This window comes from Capra hircus, chromosome 6 (assembly GCF_001704415.2).
Source record: "Capra hircus breed San Clemente chromosome 6, ASM170441v1, whole genome shotgun sequence".
In the NCBI taxonomy this organism is placed as follows: Eukaryota; Metazoa; Chordata; class Mammalia; order Artiodactyla; family Bovidae; genus Capra; species Capra hircus.
Window position 1 is genome coordinate 32,061,847 of NC_030813.1, and position 18,665 is coordinate 32,080,511.

The 18,665-nt window shown below is 36.2% G+C and overlaps 1 protein-coding gene across 1 annotated transcript in view; it reads right to left on the bottom strand.

Annotated features, from left to right (window-relative positions):
• The window catches only part of GRID2 (glutamate ionotropic receptor delta type subunit 2), a 1,630,498-nt gene that overhangs the window by 762,150 nt on the left and 849,683 nt on the right, over positions 1-18,665 (bottom strand). The gene's annotated exons all lie outside the window — the stretch shown is intronic.

Here is an 18,665-nt window from a genome sequence, read left to right on the forward strand (position 1 = left end):
ACTGGTAAATAAATGAAGGGGGAGATGAAGAGTTTGAGGACGGTACTTCTGGCCACAGAGAAGAGAGTCATTTTAATACCCAAAACTTTGATGACATTGGGCTTTCATATTAAACTTGGGAAATGAAAATGTTTTTGTTTTTTTCCTTGTTTGCAGAAAAGTCATAGTCAAATAAAAAAATGCATTTCAGAAACTCTCATTCTGGTTTCTAGCTGAAAAATTTCTAATTTTTACTACATGGCTTATGATCTGTTCTAGCTTCATTTTAACTACTGTGTGCATGCATATACTCTTACTTCAAAACATATTTGAAATGAGAACAAATATAAATTATAAATAAACATAAAGACATAGCATATATAGAAAAAAAGAGTTCAGAAGTGATATTTCAGAATGCCAATTTTTGAAGTCAAGAATTTAAAAATCAAAAGTAAATATAGAAAGAATCAGGAAAAATTAATTCCACTGGAGAAGGTAAGACATCATAATTGTTCAAGTATTTATTCTAGATTGGATGCATTCTAGATATAACATTCTCAGGATTCTGACTTTAATTTTTTACATAATTGAAAAAATTCAAAGGAAAAGTTAGATGATAAGTACCTCCATGAAATAAATTGGCCAGTTGGGGAGTGGTCCCCAGATGGCAGAGGAATAGAATGGGAAGACCACTTTATCCCACACAAATTCATCAAGAGCTCATTTGAAATCTGGGTAACTTCCACAAAACAACTTCTGAATGCTGGTGGGGGACACCAGGCACCCAGAAAGGCAGCCCATTCTCTTCAAAAGGAGGGTGTGATTACTGGCTTGATTGCTCTCTCCCCTTTTGACTCTCCCTTTTCTCCACCAGGTCATCTCAATCTCCTCCCTCCCCCTTCTCTTCTCTGCTTAACTCTGTGAATCTCTCTGAGTGTTCCAGACTATGGAGAACACTTAGGGAACTGATTACTGGCTAGATTGGTCTCTCCCCTTTTGATTCCCTCTCTTCTCCTCCTCGTCACCTCTATCTCCCTCCTCCCTCTTCTCTTCTCCATGTAAATCTATGAACCTCTCTGGGTGTCCCTTGCTGGGGAGAACTGTTTTACCATTAACCTAGATGTTTTGTTATCTGTGATGTATGGATGGAAAAGTCTTGAGGCTACTAAAAGAATGAGACTGAAAGCCAGAAATAGGAGGCTTAACTCCAAAACTTGAGAACATCAGAGAACTCTTGATTGTAGGGAACATTAATAGACAAGAGCTCACCCAAAAGCCTCCATACCTACACTGAAACCAAGCTCCACCCAAGAGCCAATAAATTCTAGAGCAAGAAATACCATGCTAATTCTCCAGCAAAGCAGGAACACACCCCTGAGCATTAAAAGACAGGCTGCCCAAAGCCAGCCAAACCCATAGATACCCCAAAACTCACTACTGGACACTTTACTGCGCTTCAGAGAGAAGAGATCCAGCTCCACCCACCAGAACACACACACAAACTCCCCTAATCAAGAAACCGTGGCAAGCCACTCATCCTACCCCACCCACAGGCAGCAGGCTCCACAATAAAGAGGAACCACAAACTTCCAGCCTACAGAAAGGGCACCCCAACACAGCAATCTAAACAAAATGAAAAGGCAGAGAAATATTCAGAAGGTAAAGGAACATTACAAATGCCCACCAAACTAAGCAAAAGAGGAGGAGATAGGGAGTCTACCTGAAAGAGAATTCAGAATAATGATAGTAAAGATGATCCCAAATCTTGAAAACAAATGGACTTACAGATAAATAAACTAGCGATAAGTATTGAGAAGATGAAAGAAATGTTTAACAAGGACCCAGAAGAAAAAAAGAAGAGTTGATCAATAATGAATAATGAAATAACTGAGATCAAAAGCACTCTGGAGGGAGCCAACAGTAGAATACTGAAGCAGAAGATAGGATAAGTGAGGTGGAAGATAGAATGGTGGAAATAAATGAAGCAGAGTGGAAAAAAGGAAAAAAAATATTAAAAGAAATAAGTACAACCTCAGAGACCTCTGGGACAATGTCAAATGCCCCAACATTTGAATCATAGGAGTACCAGAAGAAGACAAAAAAAAAGGGGGGGGGACATGAGAAAATACTTGAGGAGATAATAGTTGAAAACTTCCCTAAAATGGGGAAGGAAATAGCCACCCAAGTCCAACAAACCCAGGGAGGCCCAAACAGGATGAAGCCAAGGCAAAACACCCCAAGACACATATTAATCAAACTAATGAAGATCAAACTCAAAGAGCAGCAAGGGAAAAGCAACAAATAGCACATGAGGGGATCCCCATAAGGATAACAGCTGATCCTTCAATAGAAACTCTTCAGGCCAGAAGGGAATGGCAGGACATACTTAAAGTGATGAAAGAGAAAAACCTGCAACCCAGATTACTATACCCAGCAAGGATCTCATTCAAATATAAAGAATTCAAAAACTTTACAGACAAGCAAAAGCTGAGAGAATTCAGCACCACCAAACCAGCTCTCCAACAAATGTTAAAAGACCTTCTCTAGACAGGAAACACAGAAGTTTGTTTCAAATCCAAACAACAAAGTAAATGGAAATGGGATCATAATGATCAATAATTACCTTAAATGTAAATGGGTCGAATGCCCTAACCAAAAGACAAAGACTGGCTGAATGGATACAAAAAACAAGACTGCTATATACGCTGTCTACAAGAGACCTACCTCAAACCAAGGGACACATACAGACTGAAAGTGAAGGGCTGGAAAAAAGATATTTCATGCAAATGGAGACCAAAAGAAAACAGGAGTAGCAATACTCATATCAGATAAAATAGACTGAAATAAAGACTGTGAAAAGAGACAAAGAAGACACTACTTAATGGTCAAAGGATCAATCCAAGAACATGTAACAATTGTAAAAAAATATGCACCCAACATAGGAGCACCTCAATACATAAGGCAAATGCTAACAAGTATGAAAGGGGAAATTAACAGTAACACAATAATACTGGGGACTTTAATACCCCACTCACACCTAGGGATAGATCAACCAAACAGAAAATTAGCAAGGAAACACAGACTTTAAATGATACAATGGATCAGTAGACCTAATTGATATCTATCGGACATTTCACCCCAAAACAATGAATTTCACCTATTTCTCAAATGCACACAGAACATTCTCCAGGATAGATCACATCCTGGGTCATAAATCTAGCCTTGGTAAATTCAAAAAAATGAAATCATTTCAAGCATCTTTTCTGATCACAATGTGGTAAGATTAGATGACAACTACAGGAAACAAACTATTAAAATACAAACATATGGAGGCTAAACAACAAATTTCTGAATAACCAAGAAACCATGGAAGAAATCAAAAAGTAAATCAAAATATTCATAGAAACAAATGAAGATGAAAACAGGACAACCCAAAACCTATGGGATTCAGTAAAAGCAGTACTAAGTGAAAGGCTCATACCAACAGAAGTTTAACTTCAAGAGAGAAGATAAAAAAATCAAACAAATAACCTAACTTTACTCCTAAAACAACTAGAAAAAGAAGAAATGAAGAACCCTAGGGTTAATAGAAGGAAAGAAATCATAAAAATTAGAGCAGAAATAAGTGAAAAGGAACAAAGGACACTATAGCAAAAATCAACAAAACTAAAACCTAGTTCTTTGATAAGATAAATAAATTAGACAAACCATTAGCCAGACTCATCAAGAAAAAAAGGGAGAAGAATCAAATAAAAAATTAGAAATGAAAATGGAGAAGTCACAGCAGACAACACAGAAATACAAAGGATCATAAGAGACTACTATTAGCAACTATATGCCATAAAAGTGGACAAATTGGAAGAGATAGATAGATTCCTTGAAAAGTATAAACTGCCAAAACTGAACCAGAAACAGAAAATCTTAACAGACTCATCACAAGCACAGAAATCAAAGCTGTAATCAAAAATCTTCCAACAAACAAAAGCCCAGGACCAGGTGGCTTCACAGGTGAATTCTACCAGAAATTTAGAGAATTAACACCTATCGTACTCAAACTCTTCCAGAAAATTGCAGAGGGAGGTAAACTACCAAACTCATTCTATGAGGCTAGCATCACTGTAATACCAAAACCAGACAAAGATGCCACAAAAAATAAATAAATAAAACTACAGGCCAATATCACTGATGAACAGAGATGCAAAAATCCTTAACAAAATTCTAGCAAACAGAATCCAACAACATATTAAAAAGGTCATATATCATGACCAAGTGGGCTTCAACCCAGGGATACAAGGATTCGTCAATATTTGCAAATTAATTAATGTGATATACCACATTAACAAATTGAAAGATAAAAACCATATGATTATCTCAACAGATGCAGATAAAGCCTTTGACAAAATTCAACATCCATATATGATAAAAACCCTGCAGAAAGCAGGCATAGAAGGAACATACCTCAACATAATAAAAGCCATATATGATAAGCCCACAGCAAACATTATCCTCAATGATGAAAAATTGAAAGCATTTCCCCTCAAGTCAGAAACAAGACAAGGGTGCCCACTATCACCACTACTATTCAACATAGCTTTGGAAGTTTTAGCCACAGCAATCAGAGAAGAAAAAGAAATAAAAGGAATCCAAATTAGAAAAGAAGAAGTAAAACTCTCACTGTTTGCAGATGACATGATCCTCTACATAGAAAATGCTAAAGACTGCACCAGAAAGTTACTAGAGCTAATCAATGAACATAGTAAAGTTGCAGGACATAAAATTAATATACAGAAATCCCTTGCATTCCTATACACTAACAATGAGAAAACAACAAGAAAAATTAAGGAAAAGCTCATTCACCATTGTGACAAAAAGAATAAAGTACTTAGGAACAAATCTACCTAAAGAAACAAAGGACTTATATACAGAAAACTATAAAACACAGATGAAAGAAATCAAAGATGACACAAATAGATGGAAATATACAATGTTCATGAATTACAAGAATCAATATAGTGAAAATGAGTATACTACCCAAAACAAACTATAGATTCAATACTACCCCTTTCAAGCTACTTTTCACAGAACTAGACATATAATTTCACAATTTGTAAAGAAATACAAAACACATCGAAGATCAAAGCAATCTTGAGAAAGAAGAATGGAACTGGAGGGATCAACCTTCCAGACTTCAGACTATACTACAAAGCTACAGTCATCAAGACAGTATGGCACTGGCACAGAGACAGAAATATAGGTCAATGGAACAAAATAGAAAATAGACAAATTTTCTATTTATCAAAACATAAAAAATAGATAATCTATTAACAAAATAGATAAATCCACAACCTCTGTGTCAGGAAGCATTTAACAGGAGGCTTCCTGTGTGCTGTTCTGGATCTGTCGTGAATCCTCTGTTCCTTATTAATTCTTGAATATTCAGGAATTAAGAGGAGTGGCAAACCACTCACGGGGCTGAGGAATGCATGCATGTCCTTCGTTAGTTTTTCCATATGGTGATAAGTAACTATTTACAGCCCTCTTCTTTGTTATGAACCATAAGGTAAAAGTGATTATTTACAACCTTCTCTCCTTGATATGAATTGTCTTGTGTTTCCTTGGTAATTTGTAAGCCTGGACTTTTGATCTTTATCTTTGCTGAACAAAGCTACCTTGTAAGACAGTATATATACCCACACTATGTTGAATAAAACACCCTTGTTCCATCCGAGCTTGGGTCTCCGTGTCTTTCTCTTTCTCTCTCTGTTTCTCTCTTTCTCTCTCTCTCAGAGAGAGAAGCTGCTGAGCTCACTTTCTTGCCCGGGCTTGCAAGACCCTCGTGAGAGGGCACCCTGTGCCTACGTGAAGCAGTGCAACCCCCGTGTCAAGGGCTTTATTGGTTTTCTGTGTAAACCAAGGAATATCAGCCTCTTTCTCTCTCTCTTTCACTTTCTTATCATCGACTCCAGACCACTAGGTTCCCGTCCATTAAAGGACCTCAATACCTATGGACACCTTATCTTTGATAAAAGAGGCAAAAATGTACAATGGAGAAAAGACAATGTCTTTAACAAGTGGTGCTGGGAAAACTGGTCAACCACTTGTAAAAGAATGAAACTAGAACACTTTCTAACACCATACACAAAAATAAACTAAAAATGGATTGAAGATCTAAATGTAAGACCAGAAACTATAAAACTCCTAGAGGAAAACGCAGGCAAAACACTCTCTGACATAAATCAAAGCAGGATCCTCTATGACCCACCTCTCAGAGTAATGGAAATAAAAGCAAAAATAAACAAATGGGACCTAATTAAACTTAAAAGCTTTTGCACAATGAAGGAAACTATAAGCAAGGTGAAAAGACAGCCTTCAGAATGGGACAAAAATAATAGCAAATGCCAAAACTGACAAAAATTTAATCTCAAAACTGACAAAAAATTAATCTCAAAAATATATAAGCAACTCATGAAGCTCTATATCAGAAAAATAAATGACCCAATCAAAAAATGGGCCAAAGAACTAAACAGACATTTTCCAAAGAATGCATACAGATGGTTAACAAACACATGAAAAGATGCTCAATATCACTCATCATCAGAAATGCAAATCAAAACCACAATGAGGTACCATCCCATGCCAGTCAGAATGGCTGCTATTCAAAAGTCTACAAACAATAAATGCTGGAGAGCGTGTGGAGAAAAGGGAACCCTCTTACACTTTTGGTGGGAATACAAACTAGTATACCCACTATGGAGAAGAGTGTGGACATTCCTTAAAAAACTGAAAATAGAAATGCCATACAACCCAGCAACCCTACACTGGGCATAGACACTGAGGAGACCAGAATTGAAAGAGACACGTGTACCCCAGTGTTCATCGCACCATAGTTTACAATAGCTAGGTCATGGAAGCAATCTAGATGTCCATCAGCAGACAAATGGATAAGAAAGTGTGGTACATACACATAATGGAATATTACTCAGCTATTTAAAAGAATGCATTTGAATCAGTTCTAATTAGGTGGATGAAACTGGAGCCTACTATACAGAGTGAAGTAAGTCAGAAAGAAAAACACCAATACAGTATATTAATGCATATATATGGAATTTAGAAAATTGGTAATGGTGACCCAATATGTGAGACAGCAAAAGAGACACAGATGTAAAGAACAGACTTTTGGACTCTGTGGGAGAAGGCGAGGGTGGGAAGATTTGAGAGAATAGCTTTGAAACATGTATATTACCATATGTGAAATAGATGACCAGTCCAAGTTTGATGCATGAAATAGGGCACTCATAGCCAGTGCACTGGGACAACCCAAAGGATGCGATGGGAAGGGAGATGGGGTAGGGTTTTGCGATGGAGGACACGTGTACACTTGTGGTTGATTCATGTCAGTGTATAGCAAAACCACTACACTGTAAAGTAATTAGCCTCCAATTAAAATAAATAAATAAATTTAAAAATAAATAAATAAATTGGCCAGTTAGTGAAAGCTGACAAATGGAAGTTTAGAGGTACTATGCTAGTGACACACATATAAATATCAAATAAATACGTTATGATTAGTGTTAAGGCAAACAACACATACCAAGTAAATTAATAATTATTAGGGACAAAATTTTCAAGCATGAGAGAGGTTATATGATTTCAAATAAATGTGAAGGATAGCATAATGGATAAATGATTCTTAGATCATCAAAGGTTGCAGGTGAAGTTTCAGTAAAATCACACATAGAGCCTATTCATGTTCATAAATTCAATATTTATAGGAAGCAATAAAGACTTTCAGTTGTATTTTCAATGAATTTATGCAAAAATACTGAATCATGAATGAAACAAATTTAATAATGAATTAAATTTAAAAAACACTTTGTTTCATTATTGAGGTAAACACAACCATTGCTTATTTACATAAGCAAGTAGAAATTCACTTTTTAAGAAAGATTTTGTTTAAAAAATTGGCTGTCTTATATTTAACATCAAGATAAATAAAAGTGCCTCAGGTATATACAGCTAAATTCAATCCTTAGATTACAGTAATTTAAAGTGATCAAATAAATGTGATATTTTATATAAGTTTATCACAGACATTTTAAACAGAGGTTCAAGAAGAAAAAAAAATCAGTTTCAGTATTATATTCTGTCACGTATTACAATACATGAAAATCATCTATTATAATCTTCAAATTTAGAAAGATAAACTCTGAAGACTCATATATTAATTACTCTTTAGCAGATAAATTTGCTTTAATATATAATTTGTGTTTCCACCTATCAACTATGTTACTTCTATGAACTGCTGTTAGTAAGAACACAAAAACCAAGCACATAATAAAAAGTTTTTTAAGCAAATGTGTTAATTTTAGATTATCTACTATTTATTGTTATCCATACTGCTACACATACTAACAAGAAACACTAAATTATCCCTATAAAATCAAAATGTGCTGTGCTTAGTTGCTCAGTACTGTCTGATTATTTGCAACCCTATGGACTCTAGCCTGCCAGGCTCTTCTATCCATGATTTCCAGGCAAGAATACTGGAGCAGTTTGCAATTTCCTACTCTAGGGGATCCTTCCAAACCAGGGATTGAACCCACGTCTCTGGTTTCTCTTGCACTGGCAGGAAGATTTAATGCTGCACCACATGGGAAGCCCATAAAATCAAAATAGGAATAATCAAAATTTGTAATCAGAAAACCATACAATATTTGATTTGAAAGGTAATTTAGAGGTCATGTGTTCCAGGATGGAAAATCAGCTTTAACTTTTATGCCAACCATGACTGGCTGCTATGTTCACATCCTAGAACACTATTTGGAGGATTCGGGGACTCAAGAAGAGCACCAAAATCGTCGTGTTAGCTTCCTCATAGAAAGAGACTAGGAGCATAGTTCAGTTCAGTTCAGTCCCTCAGTCGTGTCTGACTCTTTGTGACCCCATGAATCGCAGCATGCCAGGCCTCCCTGTTCATCACCATCTCCCGGAGTTCACTCAAACTCATGTCCATCGAGTGGGTGATGTCATCCCGCCATCTCATCCTCTGTCGTCTCTCTCTCCTCTTGCCCCCAATCCCTCCCAGAATCAGGGTCTTTTCTAATGAGTCGACTCTTCGCATGAGGTGGCCAAAGTATTAGAGTTTCAGCTTTAACATCAGTCCTTCCAATGAACACCCAGGACTAATCTCCTTTAGAATGGACTGGTTGGATCTCCTTGCAGTCCAAGGGACTCTCAAGAGTCTTCTCCAACACCACAGTTCAAAAGCATCAATTCTTCAGTGCTCAGCTTTCTTCACAGTCCAACTCTCACATCCATACATGACCACTGGAAAAACCATAGCCTTGACTAGAAGGACCTTTGTTGGCAAAGTAATGTCTCTGCTTTTGAATATACTATCTAGGTTGCTCATAACTTTCCTTCCAAGGAGTAAGCATAGCCTGAAAGTAATAGACATGCACTCCTCTTACTGCCCCCAGCCTTTGATGATTTACAGTTGTAAAGGACACAAACACTCACCCTAAAAAAAGAGAAGCAAGTCTCTAACTCATTGTTCAATATCCTTTCCATCATACCAAGCAAAGTATATTTACAAACTTAACATTTTTCATGGCAAAGAAAATACAGATGGAGCTGTCCACTGGGGAACCCTCTACTGGAGAGTGTCTGCTGTCAGATTTGTAGAAAGCAGTAGTCCAACTATAGAGAAGAAAAAAAGAGCCCACACATTTAAAATGAATTGCAACTCACTGACCCAAAGCACAGCCCCAGACGGAAATGTAGAATAGGTATGCAAGGCAACCTGTAGAACTATATAAGATGCCCATTTTCCCCCATTTTACTGATAGTACATCCTTGTCTAACTCAATGAAATTATGAATCATGCCGTGTAGGACCACCCAAGATTGATGGGACAAGATAGAGAGTTCTGACAAAACGTGGTCCACCAGAAAAGGGAGTGGTAAACCACTTCAGTATTCTTACCTTGAGAACCCCATGAACAGTATGTAAAGGCAAAAAGATATGACACTAAAAGATGAATTTCCCAGGCTGGTAGGTACCCAGGATGTTACTGGAGATCAGTGGAGAAATAACTCCAGAAAGAATGAAGAGACAGAGCCAAAGAAAAAACAACACCCAGTTGTGGATGTGACTGGTGATAGAATTAGTGTCTGATGCTGTAAAGAGAAATATTGCATAGGAACCTGGAATGTTAGATCCATTAATTAAGGCAAATTGGAAGTGGTCAAACAGGAGATGGCAAGAGTGAATGTCAACATTTTAGGAATCATGAACTAAAATGGACTGGAATGGGTGAATTTAACTTAGATGACCATTATATCTACTACTGTGGGCAAGAATCCCTTAGAAGAAATGGAGTAGCCATCATAGCCAACAAGAGTGCAAAATGCAGTACTTGGATGCAATCTCAAAAACGACAGAATGATCTCTCTTCATTTCCAAGGCAAACCATTCAATAGCACAGTAATCCAAGTCTATGCCCTGACCAGTAATGCAGAAGTAGCAGAAGTTGAACGGTTCTATGAAGACCTATGAGACCTTCTAGAACTAATACACACAAAAGATGTTGTTTTCATTATAGGAGAATGGAATGTAAAAGTAGGAAGTCAACAATACCTGGAGCAACAGGCAAATTTGGCCTTGGAGTAGAAAACAAAAGCAGGTCAAAGGCTAACAGAGTTTTGCCGAGAGAATGCAATAGTCATAGCAGACACTCTCTTCCAAAAACACAAGAGAAGACTACACATAGACATCACTAGATGGTCAATACCGAAATCAGATTGATTTTATTCCTTACAGCCAAAGATGGAGAAGCTCTCTACAGTCAGCAAAAACAAGACTGGGAACTGCCTGTGGCTCAGATCATGAACTCCTTATTGCCAAATTCAGACTTAAATTGAAGAAAGATGGGGAAACCACTAGACTATCCAGGTATGACCCAAATCAAATGCCTTACAATTATTCAGTGGAAGTGACAAATAGATTCAAGGGATAAGATCTGATAGAGTGCCTGAGGAACTATGGATGGAGGTTTATGAAATTGCATAGGAGGCAGTGATAAAGACCATCCCCAAGAAAAAGAAATGCAAAAAGGCAAAATGGTTGTCTGAGGAGGCCTTATAAATACCTGAGAAGAGAAGAGAACTAAAGGCAAAGGAGAAAAGGGAAAGATATACCCATCTGAATGTGCAATGGCAAAGAAAGCAATGAGAGATAAGAAAGCCTTCCTCACTCATCAATGCAAAGAAATAGAAGGAAACATCAGAATGGAAAAGACTAGCAATCACTTCAAGAAAATTAGAGATAACAAAGGAACATTTCATGCAAACATGGGCACAATAAAGGACAGAAATGGTATGGACCTAAAAGAAGCAGAAGATATTAAGAAGAGATGGCAAGAATACACAGAACTATACAAAAAAGATCTTCATGACCCAGATAATCACAATGGTGTGATTACTCACTAGAGCCAGACATCCTGGAATGCCAACGGAAGCAGGCCTTAGGAAGCATCACTACAAACAAAGGTAGTGGACATGATGGAATTCCAGTTGCGCTATTTTAAATCCTAAAAGATGATGCTGTGAAAGTGCTGCACTCAATATGCCAGCAAATCTGGAAAAGTCAGCAGTGGCCACAGGACTGGAAAAGGTCAGTTTTCATTGTAATCTCACAAAAAGGCAATGCCAAAGAAGATTCAAACTACTGCACAATTGTACTCATTTCACATGCTATCAAAGTAATACTCAAAATTTTCCAAGCCAGACTTCAACAGTACATGAACCGTGAACTTCCAGATGTTCGAGCTGTATTTATTTATGTATTTATTTTTTCAAGCTGTATTTAGAAAAGGCAGAACAACCAGAGATGAAATTGCCAATATCCGTTGGAGCATCGAATAAACAAGAGAGTTCCAGAAAAACATTTACTGTTCATAGCAGAATTATTAAACTGACATTAAAAAGGGAAGAGACTAATGTCAATTTTTATATCAATAAGATAGGAGGCTATGAAAATACGTAATTCAAAGGTTATAAAGTACATATCATAATATCCAGATTCCAGCTGTGTCTCCACTATTTACTGAAAATGTAAGAATAAAACACAATTTGGTGTCAATAAATGAGGAGAAGAATTTTTTTCAATCTAATCATGTTGATAGAATGATAAAATGAGTATGAAAACATTTTGTAAATTACAATCTGATATAAAAATGTAAAGAAATACCAGCCATTGTTTTACATTTTTATCACATCATTGTTAGTAGAACCACTGTAGGACTCGCTTGACTGAAAGTATACTTAATATATCATTATTTCTTCTTAGCTTTTCTCAGGTTTTTGAAAGTTTTTGTATCTAGTATTAATATTTGGAGCTGAAATTTTATAGAGGTAATGCCAAGTGAAAGAGGAGAGTGACAAAGGTAGCTTAAGACTCAACATTCAAAAACTAAGATCATGGCATCTGGTCCCATCACTTCATGGTTAATAGATGGGGTAACAATGGAAACAGTAACAGACTATTTTCCTGGACTCCAAAATCATTGCAGATGGTGACTGTGGCCATGAAATTAAAAGACCTTGCTCCTTGGAAGAAAAGCTATGACTAACCTAGACAGCATATTAAAAATCAGAGACATTACTTTGCTGATAAAAGTCCATCTAGTCAAAGTTATGGTTTTTCCAGTAGTCATGTATGGATGTGAGAGTTGGAGTATAAAGAAAGCTGAGTGCTGAAAAATTGATGCTTTTGAACTGTGCTGTTGGAGAAGACAATTCAGAACCCCTTGGACAGCAAGGAGATTCAACCAGTCAATCCTAAAATAAAACAGTCCTAAGTATTTATTGGAAGCACTGATGCTGAAGCTGAAACTACAATACCTTAGCCACCTAATGCAAAGAACTGACTTACTGGAAAAGACACTGATGCTGTGGAAGATTGAACGTGGGAGGAGAAGGGGACAACAGAGGATGGATGGCATCACACCGACTTGACAGACATGAGTTTGAATAAGCTCTGGGAGTTGGTGATGGACAGAGAAGCCTGGTGCTGCATTCCATAGGGTAGGTCGAAAGTGTCAGACACGACTGAGCGACTGAACTGAACTGAACTGAACCTACATGAAATGTTGGCTGAAGCATAGAATAAAACCGATTTCCTCTGGACATCGACCCTTCATAGGGCCCTTTACAAAATTTAGTATAAGAAAGAGATTCATGACAGCCTAAGAGAGATTTGAAAAAATAAAGTGCTACACCAAGAAGTAGTTTAGTGAAACAGTGTACCTTCTGCTATAAGAATTCCATGTCTTGACTGTTAGAAGACAGCTTTGTTTAGAGTTTTAGTTCCATACAATGTGTACTTTAGTCCACTGAATACAATGTTAGAACAGAATTTGAAATATCAGCATGTTTATATGTGCATCTACCACTTTTTTATCATGAGAATACAAGCCAAGGACTTCTCAATGGCATATTGTTTTCCCACTAATTTCTTCAAGCCTTGTGATTTATTTATATTATGCATGCATGAACTCACACATCTTCAAACGTATAGATGATGCTGCACAGTAGCTTGTTTTGTGACTCCAGCTGTTTGAAACTGTAACACTATCAAAGACGTTTGAAGCCTGCATTAATTGCTGAAAGCACACCATTTTTCTTTTTTTTTATTTCTTTCCTTTCTCCCTTCTCCCTTCCTTTCCTTCCTTTCATCCTTCTGTCTCCCCCTTCCTTCTTTCTTTTTTTGCTTTTTTTTTGTTTTCTTTCTTCTTTCTTTCAAATAGCAATTGACAATATTTTCACCTTTTTTGGTCATTTAGCAGTTAATTCTCTGTATAAATTTCAATTAAATGATGTTCGTGTATACTATCTTTTCATTTCTGAAAGTAATCAGTTTGAGTCTTCTTTTTATTAAGTAAAATGTGATTAAAAGAATATCTATAAAGAATTTTGAAATTGATTCTCTGTTACTGAATATTCCATGAGAACTCAGTAAAATATTTTTGGACAGCACTATCCTTCTTGAATATACTTATTCCCTGTGATATTTTTTGACTTATTTATATTTTCCTGATATTAACTCTTCTAATAATTTTAAGTCACATGAAGACTTTTGCATGTTCAACTCACACACTTATTCTTCAACACATATTTATCAACTTTCAACCAAAATTCCAGGGACATATTTGGAGACTAGATAATGTATATGTCAGGTTCTATTCTCAAAAATCTCCCAATCTATTCACCATAGTGTTTCCAAAATCTCCCTTGCATCAGAATTCAAGTAGAGGTTTTATGCAGATGACTAAGTTCACACCCAGAGGTTCTACTGGTAGTCATGTATCACATTATGTTATCTGAGTAGTTCTGATATGTAACCCTTTCTGGAACATTTAAGTCTGGTGGGTTGTAAATGCAATGTTCTTTGATGTAATTGTTGTAGAACATCTAATATTTGCTGACTTTACTTTTTCCTAATAATATTATTGAAAATATAACCATAACTGGGGAGCAGAACTTCCTTAACCTTCCAATTCTCTTAGTTTGTGAGTGGGGATGAAGAATAGGGAAAGAAGACATACAGAGTTAACAAGAATAAAAATTTCCCCCAAAATGACATTTATCTTCCTTTTATTTACAATAACTAAGAAGATTTAATTATTTCATGTTTCTCCAGCTCAGATGCAACATATAATACTTCCAAAATTCTAAAATGTATGCAGTCTCTATGTTTTAACATTTTTGAAATCAGGACATATTTCAAAGTTACATTAGCTTTCTTGAAAAATCATTAATCAACATTGAATTTTATAATCAGTGAGTGCTTATAGGTGAGAAAATAAAGTAAACTTCCATGGCACATGAGAAAGATTTGTATTCTTTCTATAGCACTTCAGTTTAACTTCTTTTTTTTCTATTTCATTCATTAATGAACCATAAGCATAGTATTTATAATTGTTTATTTCTTTTTCATCTATCAAAATGCATCTGATCTTTATTTTTATAGTTTTAAGTATACAATAACACAAACCAGCTTCCATCTGTCCAGATATTTAGCATTCTTTGTCAGCATGATTTTAAGTAACTATCAGAGTAGTAGCATATTAAAGATGGCATTGACATATGATTAATGTAGTTTGCCAAAAATACAATCATTTGAAACAAATTCCTCCAAATAAAGAAGCTATATATAAATAGAAGCACTACATATATATAAATAGTGCTATAAAGTCCAATTTAATCAAAATTATCTACTTAAAAAGAATATGGGAAAAATAATTTAATTATAATTAAAAAGCATTAAGACAATTTTGTCTAATGAAGAATATAAATGCTTAAAGTGGTTGATTACCAGTGATCAAAGGAACTCAATAATTTTCAGTCACCTATTTTTTCAGTCATCTGTTGCCATCACAAGCCTTTAGCTATAATTCATAATCTAAGCCTGAAATGGACTAAAAATTTAACCTGGCACCTATTATAAGTCATTCGGTTTTCCTATACAGTTATAGTCTATAACAAGCCTCTCACATCCATAAATGACTCTCACATCCATAAATGACTATTAGAAAAACCATAGCTTTGACTAGGTGGACCTTTGTCAGCAAAGTAATGTCTCTGCTTTTTAATATGCCATCTATGAACTATGGATGGAGGTTCCTGACATTGTAAGGAGGCAGGAATCAAGACCATCCCCAAGAAACAGAACCTTGTGCACACTAGGACCTTCAGAGGGCAGACAGAATGAAAACCACAATCACAGAAAACTAACCAATCTGATCACATGGACCACAGCCTTGTCTAACTCAATGAAACTATGAGCCATGTCATGCACGGCCACCCAAGACAAACGGGTAATGGTGGAGAGTTCTGACAAAATGTGGTCCACTGGAGAAGGGAATGGCAAACCAGTATTCTCAGTATTCTTGCCTTGAGAACCCCATGAATAGTATGAAAAGACTGTGAGTTGGGAAAAACTTTTAATGGAGAAGTGAATTTGGAGGTGCAATATGAAAAATAAATAAGGAACCAATTCAGTAAAAAGGGGTTACTTTAATGAAAAAGGGTGAAGAACATATTTCCAACTAGAAGAAACAGAATATACAAAAATGCTACGATAGAAAAATCATGTATTATCTGAGAGGCAGAAGAAATGTCAGGTAGCTAGAGTAGAGCGAATGTGGCAGAGAGTTGTGTAAAATGATGATAGAAGGCCAGGCAAGAAATATGACCTTTGAATGGGTTGGCTTTTTGTTATTAATTTGTAACAGAGATTCACATATTTTCAGGATCACCCTGTAATCTGTTATTTATATGTTAAAGTATCTCTCTTTACTTTCCTGTGTTTTAAATTTATGAACAATTTAGAAGATGTAAGATTGGCTATGGTCATTCCATTAGTCATTTATGGATGTGAGAGCTGGACCATAAAGACAACACTGAAGAATTGATGGTTTTGAACTGTGGTGCTGGAAAAGACTTTTGAGCGTCCCTTGGATACAAGGAGATCAAACCAGTCAATTCTAAAGGAAATCAGCCCTGAATACACATTGGAATGACTGATGCCGAAGCTGAAGCTCCAATACTTTGGCCATCTGATGTGAACAGCCAATGCACTGGAAAAGACCATGATACTGGGAGAGACTGAAAGCAGAAGGAGAAGAGGGTGACAGAATGAGATGGATGCATTACCCATTCAATGGAAATAAACTTGCAAACTTCTAAAGATGGTGAAGGACAGGGAGGCCTGGCGTGCTGTAGTCCATGGGACTGTAAGGAGTTGGACATGACTTGTTAACTGAACAACAACAACAAGATTATTATGTAATCGCATTTGTCAGTCTTTTGACTTTGGGGAATATTTTGCCTTCTCACAGCCTATGGGTTTCCTGGTGGCTCAGTTGGTAAAGAATTCTCCTGCAATACGGGAGACCTCGGTTTGAACCTTGGGTCAGGAAGATACGCTGGAGAAGGGAACAGCTACCCACTCCAGTATTCTGGCCTGGAGAATTCCACAGACTGTATAGTTCATGGGGTCGCAAAGAGTCGGACATGACTTAGTGACATCCACTCACTCAGATTGGGGTAAGAGATGCAGCCTATAGACTTATAAAGAGACAAGTTTATCTTCACCATGTGATACCCTATGACTGATCACCAGCTGATAGAAGTTAGGACTCCAGGAAAGATAGCAATGAAATTTAAAGAAACTAGATGAGTGCATAATGTTATATTTAGTTGATGCAGGTAAAATTTGATGTTTATATGCATTATCCCAGCTAACAAAGAGTGAAGTAAACACAACTGTGACAAGAACAATAATCCATATTATATTATGGGTTTTAAGTCTGTCTTCAAAACTTTTTCCATTTTTCAGAAATTCTAGCTATTAAAATTATTATTCTTTTATAATATGGCACATCCTGGATTTAGAACTGATTCTTTCAAGACAAGTGACAGAATATTCAGTATTCTGCAATATTTTGTATTACAAAAATATGAAGATCTTGGTTAAAAGATATGATGAACTCAATGTTTATGTTTGTGTGAGGGGAAGACAATGGATAATGAATAAATGCTATTTTACTTTGCCCTCTCAGTTATTGCCATTTTTGCAGAATATCAATGCCAAAACTCAGAAGTCACTTTCAGTTTTCAATATTTACTTTCAATTTTTCAATATTTTTTCTCTTAATCCTGATACTCCTTTATATCAATTCTTGCTAACCAATACTGCTAATTCTACATCTTAAATATTTCTCAGAATGCTTCTCTTCTTTGAAATATTTGATTCCAATCCCTTGGAAAAAAACATGAAAGTGTCAGTCTCTCAGTCATGTCTGTGTCATTGCAACCCTATGGACTGTAGTCCATCAAGCTCCTCTGTCCATGGAATTCTCCAGGCAAGACTGGAGTGGGTAGTCATTCTCTCTTCTAGGCGATCTTCCTGACCCATCTGAAGGCTGAGAAGCCCTCTAGTCCCTTAGTTTAATCTACATCACACTTCAATTACTAAAACTGTCTCCAAGTTGGTGTGAATGATTTTACAGCCTTCAACTTAACTTTTCTCCAATCATCCACAATGTAAACAAGTATATCTATTTATTAAGTCTTATCATGTCATCTCTGTGTTTTAAAGGCCATCAATAAAAGACTGAGGAACTATTAAAAACTGGAAGAACTAAAGAGAAATTACAACTAAATACCATATGGGATCCTAAATAAAATTCTAGAAAAGAAAAATATTATTAAAAAAACTGATGAATTTTGAGTAAGGTCTGTGGTTCATTCAGTAATACTGTATTAATATTGACTGCCTATTGTTTATAATCACATTATGGCTATGTAAGACATTGATATCAGTGGAAGGGAATGAGAAATATAATAAATTATTTGCCCTATTTATGCAACTTTTTCTACATTTTCTATAAATCTAAAACTACTTGAAAATTAAAAGCTAAAAGCAGATAAAACAGTCAGTGACTTCCAGCTTCTGCAGGAAAAGCTTAAACTCTTAGCATGGCATACAAAGCCCTTCACGAACTGGCCCTGGTCTATATTTTCATGGTTACTTCCAGCTCCTATTCCTTGCCATCACATTTTCCTTCCATTTCATAATTCTATTTCCTACTGCCATGCTATTTATACTATGGTTTATATTAT